Raw genomic sequence first — 8,742 nt, forward strand, 5'->3', positions numbered from 1 at the left:
AGTCCATGGCGCCCCTCAAATTCTTTGGGTATCATTTTCCATGAGGTTAACAGGTACATCGCAGGTGTCCCAAGTTTTTTATTCTCCTTTCATTGGTAGGGAGCTGTGCGAATATTTTCTCGGGCGCCAGGGAAGCATTTCGGTTAGCCTAGAGATTCTGTGATGTTAGCCACGGCATGACCTCCGTAACGGTCCAGCAAAAGGATTTTTCTTCTCCCCTCGATCAATATGTTGACCAATTTATATTACTCTACGATTTCAGGCCTTACTTCGTGGAAGATTTTGGTATCACATTAAAACATTTAGTGCCAATTTTCCATAGACTTCGTCTTTATCTTATTGTTATCTAAAAATAAAGTCTGTAGTACATCTTTTAAAATGAATATGTTGATCAATTATTCCAGTTTTCTTAATTAAGCCTGCTTTCGTGTTGAAACAATATTTTAGATACCCACTCGACCTTGTATGAAATTGATGTGCACAAAACTCCTTCCATTAAATTGTTAAAGATTGAAAAAAAAGTGCGTCGGCCGGGAATCGAACCCGGATCAACTGCTTGGAAGGCAACTATGCTGACCATTACACCACCGACGCCGTCGTCTGCTACGCAGTCGACACAGAAGAGAATGTACTTGGTGCCTAAAGTACATTGCTTGTAAATTAATGTTTATGACTCAAAGGACAATATTTTTACTAGAAGGTCAACAGATCTTAAGTTAATTTTACTTGCAGGTCAAGCTAGTAAAAATGTGTGCATTCCAATGTTAGCATTGGTCATTGGGAGCAAAACGGCAATGAAATTTGTCTAACATTCCGCCCGGTGTAAACTCACACGGCGAGGATTAAACAAATGCAAAAAAAAATTCGTCTGAATAATTTTATTCCATTTGCGGACATCCATGTACTACACGTCTGCCTCTTCGCTACTCTGTCCGTCCGCAAATCCCTCACGGCCTCCCTTACTTTCTTCACCACACCTCCCCATAAGTTAAGGAAGTTCATACAATGTGCCCCCTTCAGTTAAATAATACACTGACCGGCGTCTCCCCGCCTCGATGCGGGACCGAGGAGGTCAGTCAAGCGGGTGTCCTCTCCGGCTGGAAGCGGAGCTAGAGCAACTGGAGCCATTGAAAAGATTCCACAGAAAACAAAAATCAATCGGATGTAGCGATATACCACTTTGGAATGTATTTAATTCCGAAAAACTTGGATCCTATGGAAGATGAGAAATAATTTGACCACAGAACGTACGATTGGGAAACATGGGAAATCTCCTTTGGAAAATTTGGCCACACCTGCACTTCAAGGGAAAAATCAATGACTGAGGTCATTCGAGAAATAAATACGGGATTCACGATTTAGGGTCAATGCAACATGAAAACTATAATTATCCACGTAAGAATACAATAAAAAGAGAGCCACATATTTACCATAAGTAGGTGACGTTTCGGTTGGTGACCTAACACCCTCGTTCACACGGCTTCGCGGAGCCTTGCGGGGTACGTTTCGCCTTCTTAGTTTTCATATTCTGGCTTGCGCGTTGCTCGATGGATTTCATGCCGCATCCTGGGGTGCAATTGTTTGTTAGTTTATGGTGTATATGTTTGCATGAGTGTTGGATTAAGGGATTTTTGCATGAGAGTGTTAGCCACCTCGGGTATAGTTTTGCATGTATGTGCTGTTTTTGCCTGTGATATTGTACATTTTTACGGATGGTGGCCTAACACTCCCCGCCACACGCCTTTGCAGCGGCTTGCGGGGTAATCGATTCAATTAATTTAATTTATTTTCATCCATGCCACATCATTTAGAATCTACATGCACGCCATGCCCTGTGAACCGCCGTGAGTGAGTGAGTGTATGGCAGGGCGTGCAAGGACACTCACCGTCAATCTGCAAGTGCCATACGTGCCTAAAAGGAATCGCAGGTCAGAATATATTTTAGAATTACAACTCATAAACTCTTTTTTATACTCAACAACTCATAGGGAGAAAGAGAATATTTTACCCAAGAAGTCCGACAGTCGATATAATACGTGAGGAGTGCCATGTTGGGAGAATTGGGGCGGGATTTAGGCTGGGAACCACTTGAAGTACGAAGAGAACAAGCGAGACTTAAGACTTTTAGAAAGGTTCAGAACAAACGAGTTGAACGATGGCACTGAAGGAATTATAATGGCCCCACACTACTTGGGTAGATCAGACCACAAAGATAAAATAAGGGAGATAGATTCCAGTACAGATAGGTACAAATACTCATTCTTTCCCCAAGCAATCAGGATTCATAATAATAACCAACCGAAGTCCCTTTAGAAATATTGAATTTACAAATTGGAAAAAAATTAGTCATTGCAAGGATATTAGGTATATTTGTGGGTACATGTGTATGTTAGTTTGTGGTTTAAGTGTTTGTATGTGTGTGGGGTGTAAGTGTTCTTGCATTAGTGTATGTCATGTTTTGTTTGTGGATGTATATAATTGTGGTTTTTGCATGCGGTTTTTTTTTCCTTCTAAATTACAGGTGGTGTCCTAACACCCCCCGCCACACGCCCTTGCGGCGGCTTGCTGGGTATTAATTAGATGTAAATGTTCCTAGACGGAACTCAAGAGTGAAATCTAGGGCCGTGCGTCATTCCAAATGTCCCACCTCGCCTCTCGGAGCACTCCCTTTAGGGCCAAATCCCTCACTCATTACAATCACTCTCTCTTAAGAAGTCTTGAAAAACCCAATGGTTATTACTTGAAGCTCATCTAATTCCATAATTAAGACCTACTCCTAATAATGCCAGTCAACAGCCGCGCATTCCAAGTGAGGCCGTCTAAATCGAGGCGTAAGAACACATCTCCTTCATGTTTTTAATTGCATTCCACACATTCCGTAAAATGAAGCCGATTTTTCTTAAAACTGTGCCGTACACCAAGTTCAGAGAACACGCTCAGGTTTTATATTTAGGTAAGCAGAGGGGAAGTACGCAGAGTCGCCTCATGAGAAATCAATAATCACAGCTCCGAGGCCATCACACTGCGGAATTATGTCCCCGCTGTTGGAGAGGAGAGGAATAGCCACGACACGCCACGGGCCTGAGCTTTTTCTAGTCAACGCAAGCACGGGAACAGGGTCCGATTAGGAGGGCAGGCACGTATACTACATGTGAAGGAACGGATGAATGTTGTAGTGGCACTCGCGAAACTATTGTGCCTACAGGCGCAAATGAAAGCACGCAAAGTCAAGCGACATTTGGGATGAGATGGAGAAGAGCCATCGGCATCCCCAAAGGCACCAGAGCATTTTGGCGGATGCACATAAATTGCCAATATATAAAGGCGACAAGAGCAAGTACACTGGTAAGCTTCTTTGAAGACCAAGGCAAAAGAGTTCATCTACATAATACCCAGCAAGCCGCCACGGGGGTGTGTGGCGGGGGGTATTGGGTCACCACCCGTAAAAGAGGATAAAAGCAAATACAAATCTACATATTCGTGCAAAACCTACATCCACAAAGTATATTCATGACATTCATCCTACAGAGCAGGTAAATTCATGCAAAAACCTCTTTAACTTAAAAAACAACACACGAGATTATTGACAATGCATTTATATCTACACAATACCCCGCAATCCGCTGCGGAGGCGCGTGGCGGGGGGTGTTGATTAAACACCCGTAAAATAAATAAAACAAAAAATACAATTGCAATAATGTTTCCTCTACACTAATATTTAGAGTTAAATCAACTGCAACATTTGCAAGGGGATGAATGGATTAAGATTGCTTCCTCTCGCTCGTGTAGTCACGGCGAGTGATGATAGAGGAATCAAAATGAATTAATGCCATGAATCTGGCACCTGGCATCTGGCACCCTAACCCTCTGATTTTGACGTTTGCCTGAGGAGGAAATGCGACGCTCGGACCGATTCCTCGATGTCATATAGTGCGTAAAATCGCAAGGCTTACGCCTTTGCAATAATTAACAACGCAATCGATAAGACTCAGCATTTCTTGAGGAACCAAGATATTGCGGTAATCCTGAGGCAATGAGAATTCTTTCAATTTTCCAAGAATATCGATTTATTTTGTTCATTTATTGACTCAATGCTTTTTTAGTGGTGGTGGTGGTTAATGCCGGCTGTGTATATTCAGTGTGTAATGCGAATAAAGACAATTGGCAATCTCCCTTCACTTCTTCAAGGCTTTATATGCGTATGCCGGTTCCATCTACATCTACATAATACCCCGCAAGAGCGTAACTCGATGGCAACCAGAACATTGCAACGAGTTACGCTCTCAGCAGATGAAAAAAAAATCCCATGGGGAAAAGCAAAGTGTCCCCTTTCATAATGAAGGGTTTTCACCATGTGACGCGTGAAGCTGTGTCATCAATCAGTAGATGCTAGGTGGCGCCGTATTGGTTGCTAGGTGCAACCATATTCTTCACGCTGACTGCCCTTCCAAATGTTTAACTACGCAATACCCCGCTGCAAGCCGTTGTAAGGACGTGTGGCAGGGGGCGGTTGGTCATGTTCCAATGCAGGTCCGCTTGTCTAGTTTCCTTTTGAAGAAGCTTATTACCATGAATAATTTGCACAAATTTAATGTTTGCCCAGATTCAAGGTGCCATTCGAAATATCTGCAAATGACCAGCATAAGTCCCTCGTCAACTACTCCAACCGCCTCTTTATCTACATGTTAAGCACGGATTTGGCAATCGCATTTGCTCCTTTCCGAATCAACATCCGCCTGCATCTTCAATTCTGCAGCCCCGTCTCACTTTCGGCTAGATGACAATTGGAGGGCAAACGCGGTCATAGGTTACCTGACTCTTTTGATATCAATTCCATGTTCCTGAGTTGGCATTTAGCTGCAGTCGCCGATATCAATGTCAGACGTGAAATTTCACGTCAAATAACCCTGGAAGATCCTATTTTTCCATTATAATTTGATATGGTATATATTTTCTCGACTAAAAACAGAGAAAATGTTATCAAAATTACTAACAACTGACATCTCGGGCAGCCCACTGAAAGGCATTTAAAATACAGCGAATAGGATGTTGAGGTGAACAGGAAGTTTTCTCCACTTCCGGTCGAAAGAGAAGAAAAGAAGGACGGTTTGGGTGTTCAAGATTCTATCAGTAGCCTAGCTCTATTTCAATAAATCCATGGCCGCTACTCAGTCTTGGCTAGTCAATTCACACATGAGAGAACAAACTTCTGAAAAGAGAGGCATAGTTTTTTTAAGTACGGTCCATGATAATTGGATGACCTGCTGTTTATAAATAGTTCCTTCCGTTGATATTTCTCAATCAACCGCGCTGGTTCGTTAAAACACGAAAAATCTGATGGAATTCTCCAATGAATATTCAGAAATCTGCAATTATTGAGACAACGCAGTTTAAACTGAGCACCATTTGTATCCTTCGATCTCTTGCACGAATGACTTGAAGGATGATGACATCTGACAGTACTGAAGAAATATGCAGTATCACTTTTCTTGGCAAAGTAGACTCTCCGCGCAGATCTTGCTCTTTAAGTAACAAGCAAACCAACAAACTCACGAAATGGTATTCTCTGCAGCTGGCATTTAAATTTAATGAGATGAGCTTTATATTTTGCTGGCACAAGCTACCAAATGCTGGTGTGAGTGTTCCAGTTAGGCCTCCATGTTAATTTAAAAGAGAATATTCCACCCATAGTTAAAATATTAAGTGGTTACATTATTTCCATTTTTAAAACACATTCAATTTACGAGTTGGCAAGTTCATTTTACGGATAAATGTACTGCTGACGACCAAAGTTCTTGGCCAGTCATTTAAAAATTAAAATATACTAAAACGGTCGAACACTTAACCTATTTCTAACCCAATTCCTGTTACATGCGACACGACTCTATGGTTTTATGAACTTTTAGAGTATCAAGAAGTTAAAGATTTTGATGGAATAAATTTTACTTGACCCATATTTTCTCATGTTCGAATGCCGAGAGCAAATCCCAGTTCCCAGTTTGATTCACGTTGAAATTTGCAAATGAATAATTAGAGGGGGTGGGTATTCTTTCTCTCAAGCATCACAAATTTAATAACCATAAGAGACCTTGAAATTAAACTACGGCCCGGATTCTTATTCCTAGCAGATGACGTCGAAGAAAGAACAATACCGTATTTTTAGGCTTCCATTCGGATTTACACTCAAGCATGAAGCCACTCAATTTGTTTTCACCGACATGATCTCTCCTACCGTAGTACGATGGGGGTAACAGTGCATACATTTTCAACTTTTCATTCATGATATTTTGGTCTCTGGAGAAAATAACATCTACATCTACATCAATACCCTGCTAGCCACCAAAAAGGCGTGTGGCAGGAGGTGCAGCACCAGGAGGAAAGGGTAAGGGGTGAAGGGGTTGGGGTTTTTCAAATGGGTGGGGGAAGGTGAGGGGAGCCTGCAAAACAAATATACACACACATATATATATATATATATATATATATATATATATATATATATATATATATATATATATATATATAACCATGCGCAGTCCCTACCTTGCAGGTTAATATTTATTTTCTCAAACTGACTCCTGGGGGATTTAGACTACAGGCATTCTGGTCTCTAATCGTTCTAGGAAAAAATTATCATTTAAACCTGTCAGTCTTGCAGTCTATCTCTCTAATCTTATATTCGCGATCCCACCGCCCGTAATACGTTGGGGTTCGTATTATATTCTTGATATCATCGGAAAAGGACCCATCTTTAAATGTTTTTAATAAGTGTAATCTATATTTTAAGTGCTGAGTAAGGGAATCCTAGCCTAAATTATCTATTTACGCTACTGCGTTGGTCATAACAATGCTTGACAAATCCAGCCCCCCTCCGCTGAACTCGATCCAATTCCGAAATCAAATTTATCTCTTGAGGATCCCCGTATACTGGCAGCATTCTCTAGGTGGGGCCTGACTAGGGCAAGATAACATCGTTCCTTCACTTTTTCGTCACATTTACCCAATATATTCCTAATCAATCCATTTTGCCTCAATGTGTGTCCAATCCATCTATTTCTTCTTTGCCGTAGACATGGTCTCCATATGGTCCTATCCTCTTCTGCTCTTCTTTATACTTCCTCGTTCCTCACTTTGTCTGTCCATTTAATCTTCAACATTCTCCTCCAGCACCACGTTACAAATGCTACTATTGTTCGCTGTACCAATTTTCCAATATTCCAAGTCTCGGAACCATCGAATTCCAGGCTCCACACGAAAATCTTTGACGAATTGCTTCCTTGTTACCAGCCTTGAGTTCGGAATAAGAAAGCAATTCGCCAAGACTTTTGTGCGGAGCATGGCGCTCCATGGTTCCGAAACAATACCATTTTTTTGAAATTTTCTCTGTTGATAACTCCTCAAAGTAATCTTTAAAGCATCAGCATCAACATAATTAAACCACTAAACAGATGTGTGGCAGGGGGTTCAAGCACACAATATTATACAAGCAAGTTATAAATATTCCAGAAGAATATGACGTAAAAATTGTATACTACCACTGACCAAACACTGTAAATATTATGAGATGACATTTTCTTTCATTAGAATTCCGGGTTCTGAATGGAAAATAAATGTCAACGGAAGTGCGATCCTCGCTACTTCTCTTTCTTCTTTCCTCCTGGCAAATAAAATGGGAAGATAAATAGTCGCGTGCGCTTGAGAATGGAGAAGCAATGATTGGCATTTTCGTGAACGGCCTCTATGGGGAAATGTAGTCTTTGTGTATGGGAAGGTTGTCATCCCACACTTCTCAATAATCGCGTGACGCTCCTTATCTTTCCATAGGAATGCCGTACAAATAGTAGCATACTTTCCCTTCACCGTTCTTTTAGTCACGAACGATAATTTTTTTGTCGTCGGATGGATCGCAGAATGATTGAGGCACAAAATGAAGCTGAAACGCAAAAAAGTACGTCTTTGAGGTTGGAGTGAATGCGGGAAAAGGGAGCAGGCAGGCCGTAGGAGCGATGGGGGGGTGGGGGGACCCCGGGGGGAGCAGATGGGTGGCGGTGCACGATGGGGAAGATTGGAGATGATAAAAGATTCACGAACGGGGAAGGACAAGGTCGGGCAAGGTCACGTGCATCTGGATCCCGTTCCGCACTCATCACGACTTCTTAAAAAGAGCACAAGGGAGAGCATCGAGGGAGGGAGGAATTCATCCCGCCCCACCCCATCTCGCCCTCTCTCGTCTTTTTCGCGCTACTACGATTGCAAATGCGAGGAAACGGAGGCAGGCGGCTTACTTTACGTGCAATCGTCAAGGGCTCTCTCTCCCCCATCGACTGCATTCAGCTACGCTGGGGAAATGGTCTCGCACTCGGGATGGGCACAGACACGCACAAGCTAAGAGATGGGTACAAATCGACAAGCGATCGGGGAATAAGGAAAAATTGAAGGGCCGTAATTGACTAATTCTGTTCAAGTTTCTTCCACGGTGGTGTGATTTGAACTCGGGGTGGAGAAGAGTTTAATTGATTGGCAAAATTTTACAAGTCTCTGTTATGGTAATTACGAGGGTCATCCGGAAAGTAGTACCCGTTCGTGAAATAAAGACACAAAAGTAAATATTAACAAACATAAAAAATTTTATTTGAAAGAGGATACTTTAAACTACTTCTCAACATAATCTCCAAGCAAATTAAGGCATTTGTCATAACGTGTGACAAGTTTCTGTATTCCTGCTGCATAGTCCTTCGCCGC

The 8,742-nt window shown here is 41.9% G+C and overlaps 1 non-coding gene across 1 annotated transcript; it reads right to left on the bottom strand.

The window, feature by feature from the left end:
• Positions 1–522: 522 nt before the first annotated feature.
• Positions 523–594, bottom strand: TRNAG-UCC (transfer RNA glycine (anticodon UCC)). The gene has a single exon. It is a non-coding gene; the product is annotated as a tRNA-Gly (tRNA).
• Between the last annotated feature and the right edge of the window lie 8,148 nt (positions 595–8,742).

Source organism: Hetaerina americana, unplaced genomic scaffold, assembly GCF_022747635.1.
Source record: "Hetaerina americana unplaced genomic scaffold, ioHetAmer1.1.p SCAF_52, whole genome shotgun sequence".
Lineage (NCBI taxonomy): Eukaryota > Metazoa > Arthropoda > Insecta > Odonata > Calopterygidae > Hetaerina > Hetaerina americana.